The 14048-nt window shown below is 42.6% G+C and overlaps 1 long non-coding RNA gene across 1 annotated transcript in view; it reads right to left on the reverse strand.

Moving 5' to 3' along the window:
* Nucleotides 1-12439, reverse strand: part of LOC119876790 — a 42019-nt gene extending 29580 nt beyond the window's left edge. Inside the window, exon 1 of the long non-coding RNA XR_005366495.1 lies at nt 12296-12439. This is a non-coding gene — a long non-coding RNA (uncharacterized LOC119876790). The remainder of the gene's footprint in view (nt 1-12295) is intronic.
* Between the last annotated feature and the right edge of the window lie 1609 nt (nt 12440-14048).

The following is a 14048-nucleotide window of genomic DNA, read 5'->3' on the forward strand; positions in this document are numbered from 1 at the left end:
TGAGAGGGAAACAAACTAAGAGCCTCTTAACTCTAGGAAACAAACTGATGGTTGTTGGAGGGGAGGTGGGTACAGAATGGGGTAACTGGGTGATGAGCATTAAGGAGAGCACTTGATGTAATGAGCACTGGGTGTTATATGCAGCTGATGTCACTAAATTCTACCTCTGAAACTAAAAAGTTATCAAGCAAAAATAATTTTATGTCTTAATTCATTGGCCTGTCTTAATTCATTGGCCTATCACAGTTTAGCAATTAACATTTTGCCACTATTATCTCTGCCTAGCTCTTCTTTTTGCTGATGTATTTTTTTTTTAATTTGAGAAAGAGCAGGGAGAGGGGGAGAAGGAGAGAGGCAAACTCCCAACTGAGTGAGGAACCAAGTGAGGGGTTCTATCTCACAACCCTGATCATGACCTAAGCCAAAATCTAGAGTTGAATGCTTAACTGAGCCACCCAGGTGCCCCATTGCTGTTATATTTTAAAATAAATTGCTGATATTATGCCAATTTATCCCCAAGAACTTTAGTATGACCTTTTCTTGTATGTGTTCTGCCCCATAGTTAGATTGTTTTTCTCCAAAGACGCTTGGCTCTCTTTAGTAGAGAATAATATTTAGAGGACATAATCAAGGTGCTAGGCATCCTCATTAGTACTGGATTATCATTGTCTACATGCCTTTTCAGAGAAGAGGTAGGTTATGTCTTTTTTAAAATAAATAAAAAAGAATCAGGAGTTCATATTGTGATTTTTAAGGTCAGTTCTACCATTAGGATTCTATTCATTTTGTTTTATAAATCAAATGTTTTTCTTACAATAAAAGAGTTATTCCTAACACTGTCAAAATATTTACCTTTAAACATATTACTGTTGGGGGTGCCTGGGTGGCTCTTAAACATCTGACTCTTGATTTTGGCTCAGGTTGTGATCTTCGGGTCCTGAGATGGAGCCCTGCATTGGGTTCTGTACTCAGTGAGGAGCCTCCCTGGGATTCTCTCTCTCTCCCTGCCCAGCCCACACATACACATGCAAGCTCTTTTAAAAAGTTACAATTAGATAGGAGCTTGGGAAGATTGCAGAGTAGGACTCTGAGCTCACCCTATCGCTTCTCATAACTAGTTATTATCCACAACCAAGTCAATAGACAAGAAAGCAGAACAGTCTCCACAACTAAAGAAACTGAAGCTGAATGGTTAAGAAGATCAGAAGAGTGGAGGGAGGGAGCTATACCCACAGAGAGAGTAGGGAAATGGGCCCTAACACCAGGGAGCTCACACAGGAAAGACCAATCTGCACGATGTTTGGCTTTGAAAACCAGAGGGACTGAAATCCCTGAGTTTATATAACAAGTGGGATGTGGAACCTGGAGCTTTAAAAGTCAGCTGGCTCAGCACTGGGTGAGCTGAGAGGGTGAGTGACAGCTGGGTCCTTGAAGAGTCAGCAGTCTGTGAGGAGGGGCAGCATAGAAACAGCAGCTTAGGGGATTCCTGGGTGGCTCAGTGGTTTGGCGCCTGCCTTCAGCTCAGGGCGTGATCCTGGAGTCCCAGGATTGAATCCCACATCAGGCTCCCTACATGGAGCCTGCTTCTACCTCTGTCTGTGTCTCTGCCTGTGTGTGTGTGTGTGTGTGTGTGTGTGTGTGTGTCTTTCATGAATAAAATCTTAAAAAAAAAAAAAAAAGAAAGAAAGAAAGAAACAGCAGCTTACACAATACCAGGGGCAAATGGGAGCTGTCTGTTCACACTGATTTTGAAAGGTATCGGGGTACTTCCTGGAAAACAAGGGAGCTGGTAGGCACCATTTTCCTTTCCTGCCTCCCAGCATAAACACAGAGCCACCTGTGGGAAGCACGGCTGCAGATACTTGGTATTTAATCTCCTAGCAGTGTGCCACACTCATGAGATCTCTGATGGACTTACCCACTCCGACCCTACTAGCCTTGGTCCTGGGATTGGGGCAAATCTTGTGACCTACCCTACATAGCCATGAGGTACACAGCTGTCCCACACTGCATCCAGCCAATGTGCCATGACCAGCCAACACCACACATGTACCCCACATAGCCACCAGGTGCACAGCCAGTACTGTGCACTGTTGCAGGGCCACGTGCCCCCAGCTCCTGTTGTACACCAGACCCACCTGTGCTCAGCCATTGCTGTGTACCCCAGCTGCCAGATGCACAGTCCCTGGTGCCCATAGTGCTTAGGGTATCTAGCATAGGACTAGTGGCCTAGCACAAATTTTGCTAACACTGCCACCCCATTCTCAAGTTCCCCAGTGGGCATAGCCCCTCAGAGCTGGCCTACCTATATCCCAATAACAGAGAGCAAAGACAGCCCACAACAGGCAGATAGTACAGATGGCAGCATTGAAAAGAAAAGGGATTCAGACACAACAGCAAGGTATAAGCAACACACGTAGGATACTCTTCTAAAGTGCCAGGTTCTGGTAAACAGGGGATGCTGCACTCCAGGATCTCTCTATAAAGTCATTACTTTACATGAGCAGAAGACATAGCTGAGAGGGAGAGAGACTCTCAAGCAGACTCACCACTGAGCATGGAGCCCAATGCAGGGCTTGATCCCAGGACCCTGAGATCATGTCCTGAGCTGAAATCAGGAGTCAGAAACTCAATTTACTGAGCCACCCAGGTGCCCCCATAACTGATTAACAGAGGGAAACAGACAGAGGGGCAGACAAAATGAGGAGACAAATTTATCCCAAGTGAAAGAACAGGATTAGGCCACCAACCAGAGATCTAAGTGAAACACATAAGTAATATGACTGATAGTAAATTTAAAGCGATGATCACTTAAGACAAGTGAGATCCTTAACATAGAACTACAGAATAACAGATAAAGTGAACAATAAATGAAATGAAAACATGCTTGATGGAAGGAACAGCAGGCTGGAAGAAGCAAAGGAATAACTTAGTGATCTAGAATATAGAGTAACGGAAAAATCAAGCTGAACAAAAGAATGAATTGCACAAAATGAGAATAGGAACTCATTCTAGTCCCAGGGAACTCTGCAGCCATCAAACATAATCACATTTGTATTATAGGAGTTTCAGGAAAAGAGAAAGGGGGGCAGAAAATTTGAAATTTTTCCTAAGACAGACATCCAGATCCAGGAGCTACAGAGAACTCCCATCAAAAATCAATAGAAGCATACCCATACCAAGACATACTATAATTAAATTGGCAAAATATAGTGATGAATTTTAAAAGCAGCAAGACAAAAAACAGTAATTTACAAAGGAAGATGCATAAAGTTAATAGAAGATTTTTTTTTTTCAGCAGAAACATGGACAGCCAGAAGGGAGGGGTATGATATATTCAAAGTGATGAATGGGAAAAATCTGTAGTCAAGAATATTCTAACAAGGCTATCATTGGACTAGAAAGTTTCCCAAACAAAAACTAAAAAAGTTTGTGACCACTAAATCAGCCCTGCAAGAAATAGTAAAGGGGACTCTGAGTGAAAAGGAGAGACCAAAAGTAACAGTAAAATGACAGGAAACAAAAACAGTAAAAATGGTTTATTTCTGTAGAAAATCAGTTAAACTCACAAAATAAAAACATGGAGAGGAAAGGAGCAAAGAATGTGTACAAACTTAAATGACCATCAATGTAATATAGACTGGTATCTGCAGAAGAGGTTATATACAAACCTGGTAGTCAAAAACCACTAAAATATGCAAAGAGAAAGAAATCCAAATATTTCACCAAAGAAAATCAGCAAGCCATGAAAGAGAACCAAAAAAGGATCAGGAAATCTTCAGAAACAAGTAACAAAATGACAATACATATCTTTCAATAATTACTTTGAATGTAAATGGACTGAACACACCAATCAGACATAGGGTGACAGAATGTATTAAAAAAAAAAAAGCAAGACCCATACATATGATGCCCATAAGAGACTCATTTTAGACACATAAAGACACATGCAGATTAAGGTAATTAAGGTAAAGAGATGGAAAAACATTTATCACACAAATGGATATGGGGAGAAAAAAAAAAAAAGCCAAACAAATGAAAAATCAAGCTGAACAAATGAAATGTTTCATTTGTTTCCATGGAAACAAAACCACAGTGGTCCAAAACCTTTGGAATGCAGCAAAAGCAGTTCTAAGAGGGAAGTGTTAGGTTTTTCCCAAATGAATGGGAGAGAAATTAAAATTAAAACAAAAACAAAAACAAAAAACGGCAGAGCCAGGCAGTAGGTTCAAGAGTGCTTTAATGGGGAAGGTGAGGAACCTGGGTGAGGTTCCATAACTCGGGACTCAAAGGGGCTTGAGTCAGGGAAGTCGCACCCAGGCAAACTGCAGGGTTTCTATAAAGAGTTTCCAGATGGGGGCACTGCGGCATTCTGATTAGGGCAAGGGTTCCAGGTCTTTGTAAGCTAAGTTAGGGTAGGGAGGTAAGGTGGTGTTGGCGGGAAGATGGGGGTAGGGCTGCATTCCAGTTAGGGCAAGGGTTACCGGTCTTTGTGTGCTAAGGTAGGGCGGCAAGGTGGTCTTATTGGGAGGTTGCTGGCCTCGGGTCGGCTGTTGTGGGGTCCCCAGTCTCACCAGCCCAACAGGAAGTATGCAGCAAGACAAGCCTTCCCCAAGAAGAAAACAACATCTCAAACCACCTACCCTCACACCTAAAGGAACTAGAAAAACAACAAAACCTAAAACCAGCAGATGGAAGGAAATAAAGTTTAGACCAGAAATACATAATATAATAATTTGCACACAACAAAACAGATCAATGAAACCAGGAGCTGGTTCTTTGAAAAAAAAAAAAAAAAAAAAATGGTAAACTTTTAGCCAGACTTCTCAAGAAAAAAGGGAAAAGACTCAAGTAAAATCACAAATGAAAGTCAAAAACTCCACCAACACCACAGAAATTATAATATAAGGAAAAACTAGAAAAATGGATACATTCCTAGAAATATATAAACTATCAAAACAAACAAGAAGAGGAGGTACCTGAGCGGCTCAGGGTATGATCCCAGGGATTCAGTCCCACTTGGGGCTCCCCCTAGGGAGCCTGCTTCTCCCTCTCCCTAGGTCTCTGCCTCCCTCTATGTGTCTCTCATGAATAAATAAAATATTTTTTAAAAGTTGGAGTAAAAACATGTAACGAAAAATAGGTAATGTAAGGGTTTTTTTAGGAGAATGGAGACCCCAAGGCAAAGCGATCCGTAGGATGAGCCTTATTACCAGTGCCCTCCGGTGAGGTTCCGCGACTCGGCAGAGGAGAGTCAGGGAGGTCGGCGGGGTGCGGAGTGCGGGGTTTTTTTTTTTTTTTTTTTTTTTTTTAAAAGACTTATTGGTTCCAGGTCTGGATCCAGGTGGGTCTCTTGCCAAATTAGCAAGGGAGCACCGTGTCCCTAGGTGATTGGCTGGGGGTGGGGAAAGTCCAGACGTTGAGGGGGTGGCCCCTGGCTGGGAAGTCCAATGGAAAGTTTCATTTCCCGTCTAGGTTTCGATTTACTGGAGACGATGTGTGGTCACGGCTGCTTTGGCGGGAAGATCAGCCATCTTGACCCAATTTGAGATGTCCGCCATTTTGGGTGCCCCTGTCTCTCAGCCTGCCCAACAGGTAATGACTTAAGAAGTAGTTCACAGGAAAACAAGTTTACAAAACTGATTTAAAAACATCAAGATGGGGACACCTGGGTGGCTCAGTGGTTAAGCATCTGCCTTTAGCTCAGGTCGAGATCTTGGGGTCCTAGGATTGAGTCCTCCATCAGGCTCCCTGAAGGGATCCTGCTTCTCCCTCTGCCTAGGTTTCTGCCTCTCTCTGTGTGTCTCTCATGAATAAATACAAATCTAAAAAAAAAAAAAAAAAAAAAAAGACAGGAAGAAATGGAAAATTTGAACAGACTGAGAACCAGCAAAGAAATTGAATCCATAATCAAAAACTCCCAACAAACAAAACTCCAGGGCTAGATGGCTTCATAGGGGAATTCTACCAAAGAAAAGTTAATACCTATTCTTCTCAAATACCTATTCTACCTATCTCCAAAAGATAGAAAAGGAAGGAAAAATTTCAAATTCATTCTATGAGGCCAGCATTATCCTGATTCCAAAAAACCAGATAAAGACACCACTAAAAGAACACAACAGGCCAATATCCCTGATAAACATGCAAAAATCCTCAACAAATACTAGCAAATCGGAAAAAAACAAACAAACAAACAAAAAAACACCTTAAAACCATCAAGTAGGATTCATTCCTGGGCTGCAAGCATCATTCAATATGTTGATATCAATCAACATGATATCACATTAATAAAAAAAGTATAGGAACCATACGATTCTTTCAGAAGATGCAGGAAAAGCATTTGACAAAGTACAACATCCATTCATGATAGAAACCTTCTGCAACATAGGTTTAGCAGGAACATAGTTCAACATAATAAGGTCATCTATGAAAAACCAACAGTGAACATCATCCTTAAAGGGGAAAGACAGAGCTTTCCCCCCTAAGGTCACAAACAGGACAGAGATATCCACTTTTACCACTTCTATTCAACAAGATACTAGAAGTCCTAGCCACAGAAGTAAAACAAGCAGAAATAAAAGGTATCCAAATCAGTAAGGAAAAAGTAAAACTTTCACATCTTGCAGATGACATTCTATATAGAAAACCCAAAAGACCACCAAAAAAACCCTGCTACAGCTGATAGATGAATTCAGTAAAGTTGCAGGATACAAAAATCAGTTTACAGAAATCTGTTGTGTTTCTATACACCAACAATTAAGGAGCAGAAATTAATAAAACAGTCCCATTTACAGTTGTACCCAAAATAAGAATAGGAATAAACTTAACCAAAGAAGGGAGAGACTTGTATTCTGAAAACTATAAGATACTGATGAAAGAAACTGAAGACAAAGAAATGAAAAAACATTCCATGTTCATGGATTGGACAATTTAACAATGTTCTTCCATACTACCCAAGACAATCTACAAATTTAATACATTCCCTATCAAAATACCAACACAGAATTTTTTTTTCAGAGCTAAAACAATTCTAAAATTTGTATAGAACCACAAATAACCAAGGCAATCTTGAAAAAGAAAAGCAAAGTTGGAGCTTTCACAATTCCAGACTTCAAGGTTATACTACAAAGCTGTAGTAGTTAATTAATCTTTGAGAAAGCAGGAAAGAATATCAAATGGGAAAGGGACAATCTCTTCAACAAATGGTGCTAGGAAAACTGCAGAAGAATGCAACTGGAACATATTCTTATACCAAACACAAAAATAACTCCAAATGGATTAAGGACCTTAATGTGAGACCTGAAACCACAAAAATCCTAGAAAACACAGGCAGTAACTTCTTTGACATCAGCCATAGCAACTTCCTTCTAGAGATCCCCTGAGGTAAGGGAAACAAAAGCAAAAATAAACTATTGGGACCTCAAAGTAAAAAGCTTCGGCATAGTAATGGAAACAAGAAAGCTGAAAGGCAACCTACGGAATGGGAGAAAATATTTGCAAATTACATTTCTGGTAAAGGGTTAGTATCCAAAGATCTATGAGAATTTATCAAACTCAACACCCCCAAAAAAATTGGCAGAAGAGAGGTGCCTGGAACGTAGGTTTTTTGTTTTTTTTTTTTGTTTGTTTGTTTAAGATTTTATTTATTCATGAGAGACACAAGGAGAGAGAGAGGCAGAGACACAGGCAGAGGGAGAAGCAGGCTCCATGCAGGGAGCCCAACATGGGACTGGATCCTGGGTCTCCAGGATCACACCCTGGGCTGAAGGCAGTGCTAAACCACTGAGCAACCCGGGCTGCCCTGGAACGTAGTTTTTGAAAGGTTTTTGGTAAGGTTGGTAGGGTCCAGAGCTGATGGCCAAGAAAGAATTCTTGAGACGTCTTTGGTGCAAAATGGTGGTTTTATTAAACCACAGGGACAGGACTCCTGGACAGAAGAAGCTGCTTTGGGATTGTGAGGAACAACTGATTATATACTACTCTGGGGTTGGGAGAAGTAAAGATAAGGGAAGTTTCAAAAGGATTTTCATATGCTAAAGAGGACCCACAGGATATAGGAGTCCTTGCTATTGTCAAACTATGCTTGCTTTTCCCTCTAGCAAGGCATTAACATTAAGACAATTGGGAGCTTCCTGTAACAACATGCTCTGCCTGCCTCAAGTATTTGTCAGTGGGCTGCAGGTATAGACACTTAGTTGTATCTACAAATTCTTGTTATTTGGTTTCCCACATTGCCTGGGTGGCTCAGTTGGTCAAGTGTCCAACTCTTAACTTTGGCTCAGGTCATGATCTCAGGGTTGTGGGATCAAACCTCCCATCCAGCTCAGCAGTTTTTCTTTTTATTATTATTGTTCAATTTGCCAACATATAGCATTACACCCAGTGCTCATCTCATCAAGAGCCCCCCCCTCAGTGTCCATCACCCACTCACCCCCACCCCCAACCCACCTAGCTTTCCACTGCCCTTGTTCATTTCCCAGAGTTAAGAGTCTCTCATGTTCTGTCTCCCTTTCTGATATTTCCCACTCATTTTCTCTCCTTTCCTCTTTATTCCCTTTCACTGTTTTTTTATATTCCCCAAATGAATGAGAACATATAATGTTTGTCCTTCTCTGATTGACTTACTTCACTCAGCATAATACCCTCCAGTTCCATCAACGTCGAAGCAAATGGTGGGTATTTGTCGTTTCTAATGGCTGAGTAATATTCCATTGTATACATAAACCACATCTTTAGCCATTCATCTTTCGATGGACACTGAGGCTCCTGCCACAGTTTGGCTATTGTGGACATTGCTGCTAGAAACATCGGGGTGCTGGTGTCCTGGCGTTTCACTGCATCTGTATCTTTGGGGTAAATCCCCAGCAGTGTAATTGCTGGGTGGTAGGGCAGTTCTATTTTTAACTCTTTGAGGAACCTCCACACAGTTTTCCAGAGTGGCTGCACCAGTTCACATGCCCACCAACAGTGCAAGAGGGTTCCCCTTTCTCCACATCCTCTCCAACATTTGTGGTTTCCTGCCTTGTTAATTTTCCCCATTCTCACTGGTGTGAGGTGGGATCTCATTGTGGTTTTGATTTGTATTTCCCTGATGGCAAATGATGTGGAGCATTTTCTCACGTGCTTGTTGGCCATGTCTGTGTCTTCCTCTGTGAGATTTCTGTTCATGTCTTTTTGCCCATTTCATGATTGGATTGTTTCTTTGCTGTTGAGTTTCATAAGTTCTTTATAGATCTTGGATACTAGCCCTTTATCTCTTCTCCCATTCTGTAGGTTGTCTTTTAGTTTTGTTGACTGTTTCTTTTGCTGTGCAGAAGCTTCTTTTCTTGATGAAGTCCCAATAGTTCATTTTTGCTTTTGTTTCTCTTGCCTTCATGGATGTATCTTGCAAGAAGTTACTGTGGCCAAGTTCAAAAAGGGTGTTGCCTGTGTTCTCCTCTAGGATTTTGATGGAATCTTGTCTCACATTTAGATCTTTCATCCATTTTGAGTTTATCTTTGTGTCTGGTACAAGAGAGTCGTCCAGTTTCATTCTTCTGCATGTGGATGTCCAATTTTCCCAGCACCATTTATTGAAGAGCCTGTCTTTTTTCCAGTGGATAGTCTTTCCTCCTTTGTCGAATATTAGTTGACCATAAAAATGAGGGCCCACTTGTGGATTCTCTATTCTGTTCCATTGATCTATGTGTCTGTTTTTGTGCCAGTACCATACTGTCTTGATGACTACAGCTTTGTAGCACAACCTGAAATCTGGCATTGTGATGCCCCCAGCTATGGTTTTCTTTTTAAAAATTCCCCTGGCTATTCGGGGTCTTTTCTGATTCTACACAAATCTTAAGATGATTTGTTCCAACTCTCTGAAGAAAGTCCATGGTATAAACCATTAACCTGCCTTCTTAAAAAGAAAAGACTCAAATTAGTAAAATCATGAATGAGAAAGGAGAGATCACCACCAATACCAAGGAAATATAAATGATCTTAAAAACTTATTATGAGCAGCTTTACGCCAATAAATTAGGCAATCTAGAAGAAATGGATGCATTTCTGGAAAACTATAAACTACCAAAACTGGAACAGGAAGAAATAGAAAACCTGAACAGACCAATAACCAGGGAGGAAATTGAAGCAGTCATCAAAAACCTCCCAAGACACAAAAGTCCAGGGCCAGATGGCTTCCCAGGGGAATTCTATCAAACGTTTAAAGAAGAAACTATACCTATTCTACTAAAGTTGTTCAGCAAGATAGAAAGAGATGGAGTACTTCCAAACTCATTCCATGAGGCCAGCATCACCTTAATTCCAAAACCAGACAAAGACCCCACCAAAAAGGAGAATTATAGACCTATATCCCTGATGAACATGGATGCTAAAATTCTCAACAAGATACTAGCCAGTAGGATCCAACAGTACATTAAGAAAATTATTCACCATGGCCAAGTAGGATTTATCCCCGGGACACAAGGCTGGTTCAACACTCGTAAAACAATCAATGTGATTCATCATATCAGCAAGAGAAAAAACAAGAACCATATGATCCTCTCATTAGATGCAGAGAAAGCATTTGACATAATATAGCATCCATTCCTGATCAGAACTCTTCATAGTGTAGGGATAGAGGGAACATTCCTCAGCATCTTAAAAGCCATCTACGAAAAGCCCACACCAAATATCATTCTCAATGGGGAAGCACTGGAAGCTTTTCCCCTAAGATCAGGAACAAGACAGGGATGTCCACTCTCACCACTGCTATTCAACATAGTACTAGAAGTCCTAGCCTCAGCAATCAGGCAACAAAAAGAGATAAAAGGCATTCAAATTGGCAAAGAAGTCAAACTCCCTCTTTGCAGATGACATGATACTGTACATAGAAAACCCAAAAGCCTCCACCCCAAGATTGCTAGAACTCATCCAGCAATTCGGCAGTGTGGCAGGATACAAAATAAATGCCCAGAAGTCAGTGGAATTTCTATACACTGAGACTGAAGAAAGAGAAATTAAGGAGTCAATCCCAGATACAATGGCACCCAAAGGCATAAGATACCTAGGAATAAACTTAACCAAAGAGGTAAAGGATCTATACCCTCAAAACTACAGAACACTTCTGAAAGTAATTGAGGAAGATACAAGAGGTGGAAAAATATTCCATGCTCATGGATTGGAAGAATTAATATTGTGGAAATGTCAATGTTACCCAGGGCAATTTACACATTTAATGCAAGCTCAGCAGTTTTCTTGAGATGCTTTTTCCCCTACTCCCTCTGCCCCTCTCCCAGCTTTCACTTTAAATATGTAGATAAAATATTTTTTTTAAAAAGCAGAAGACATGAAGACAAACATTTTTCTAAAAATAACATGGATGGCCGACACATAAACAGAGGTTCATCATTACCATCACAGAAATGCAAATAAAACTATAATGAGCTATCACCTCACACCTGTCAGAATGGCTAAAATCAACAACCCAAATGGTGTTGGGTGAGGATGTGTAGACAAAGGAATAGTCATGCACCAATGCCAACTGGTGCAGCCACTCTGGAGAACAGTAGAGAGGTTCCTCAAAAAAATTGAAAATAGAACTACTCCACAACCTGTCAATTGTACTACTGGATATGTACCCCCAAAACACTAATTCAAAGGGATACACACATACGTATATTTATAGCAGCATTATTTATAATAGCCAAATTATAAAAGCAGCCCAAGTGTCCACCAATTGATGAAGATGTAGTATGTATGTATTATGATGGAATGTTATTCAGCCATAAAATAGAATGAAATCTTGCCATTTGCAAGGACATATATGAAGCTAGAGTATGGAGGCCGAGAATATTAAGGCCATCCCATCTCAAGCTTAGCGTTAGCACAAGTACAGCCATCTTAGCTTCGGCAGCCATCTCAGGCCCCTGTAACCAGGGGCTGAACTTTACCCTACCTCAGTTACAGGAAAAACTGCAGAACATACTCTTAAACTCCCCCACCCCTTCTGGGAAATCCCCTAGACCAGCCCATAAAAATCCAGCTGAAACCCACCTCGGGGTCCAAGTCCCTGCTCCGCTGTGTCCGGTGTACTTGGACCCAAGCTCGAGCTTGCTAATAAACCCTCGTGTGCTTGCATGGGTATCAGCTCCGTGGTGGTTTCTCGGATTCACAATCTTGGGCACAATATTCGGGGGATCGTCCGGGATCCGAGAGATCCCCAGGATCCCATCTGGAGGGTCCCACGCGTGGTGAGTGCACTCAACTTTTTCCACTTTTTGCGCGCATATTCTCTGAGGACTCAATACTGTATTTTTACCTGTAGGAATTCCAATCTGTATTGGGTCGACATTGGCTTAGGCGGATGCGCTGGCAGGCTGTTGACCGGGGGTCTTGGGAGACGTCCTTTGCCCCCACTGGGAGGACGAAGTCCTCATCTGTGAGGAGGGCCGTGTTGTGCCCAAGATTGCGAATCTGAGAAACCACCAAGGAGCCGACACCGATGCAAACACATGACGGTTTATTAACAAGCTCGAGCTTGCGTCCAAGTGTACCCCACACAGTGGAGCAGGGACTGGGACCCCGAGGTGGGTTTCAGCTTAGTTTTATGGGCTGGTCTCGGGGACCTCCAGAAGGGCTGGAGGAATTTCTCAAGTTCTGTTTACATTCTGATATGGGGCTTTCGAGAGCATGGAGCTCTGTTCTTATTCTAATAGGGGCTTCCTGCCACTGGCTTGAGCTCTGTTCTCATTCTAATATGGGGCTTTCTAAAGCATTAAGCTGTAACTTTTTTTCCTGTAACTGAAGTAATGTAAGTTTCAGCTCTAATTCACAGGGGCCTGGGATGGCTGTACCTGTGCTAACCTGAACTTAAGGTGGAATGGCCTTAATTTTCTGGGCCTCCCACAGGCCGACCGCCTTTATGAACAGCCAGCCCTTCAGTTGACTTTCTCTTTTGTCTCCACGGCCACACTAGAACGTTTATGTTACTGTGTCGTCATAACTGTTTGTGCCTTGGTGTGGACTGGAGACATAATGGGGCAGACACAAACCACCCCCTGTCTCTTATGCTCTCCCACTTCTGGGACGTTAGGGAAAGAGCTCATAATCTGAGCACAGACATACGGAGAGGGAAATTTCAAACCTATTCTCTTACAGGTTAAGGCCATGATCTTCAGGGATAAATCAGATGGCCACCCTGACCAGGTGCCCTACATCCTGGCCTGGCAGGACATGGTTGAGAATCCCCCTCCTGGACTAAAATGATTTTTACCCCCCAAAGCAGGACCTACCAAACTTCTAGCCCTGCAAAAGGCTGAGAAGGAGACTGACTCTAAGACCAAAACGCCCCTTTATCCGGTCTTGCAGGATTCCTCCCTAGAGACCCTGATTCTCCCACCGCTCTACCTACTGCCCCTTCGCCCTTCTGCCCCCCCATTAGAGGCCCGGGGGGGGCTGCAGAAGGGGCCCACCCCTCCCTGATGAGGGAGTCCCTGTACACAGGCCAGTAGCAGGGACACACAGCCAGACCCACCGGGCAGCCCCACCCCCTAATGCGGGCCGGCCGACTCCACCACCCTTCGCCGGGCACCATAGGATCCCCCCGATGAGACTGGCGGGCAGCCAATGTTAATTGGCCTTTCTCCAACAGTGATTTATATAATTGGAAAACCCAGAATGCAAAGTTCTGATAATCCGAGAGATCTAATCGGGCTTTTAGATACTGTTCTCTTTACCCACCAGCCTACTTGGGAGGACTGCCAACAGCTCTTGCAGGTTCTCTTCACCACCTAAGAGAGAACAGATTCAGGTGGAAGCCCGAAAGTCTGTCCTGGGAGAAGACAGACAGCCGACTCAAAACCCAGACCTCATAAATGCTGCCTTCCTCTTATCCCGCCCTACCTGGGACTACAACTCAGCTGAAGGGAAGGAGAGACTCCAGGTCTACCGCCAGACTCTAATGGCAGGTCTCCAGGCTGCCATGAGCAAGCCTTCCAATCTGGCCAAGGTGTATGATGTAAGACAAGGTAAGGATGAGAGTCTAGCAGCCTTCTTAGAATCATAGAGGCTTT

Source organism: Canis lupus, chromosome 11, assembly GCF_011100685.1.
Source record: "Canis lupus familiaris isolate Mischka breed German Shepherd chromosome 11, alternate assembly UU_Cfam_GSD_1.0, whole genome shotgun sequence".
Classification (NCBI taxonomy): Eukaryota; Metazoa; Chordata; class Mammalia; order Carnivora; family Canidae; genus Canis; species Canis lupus.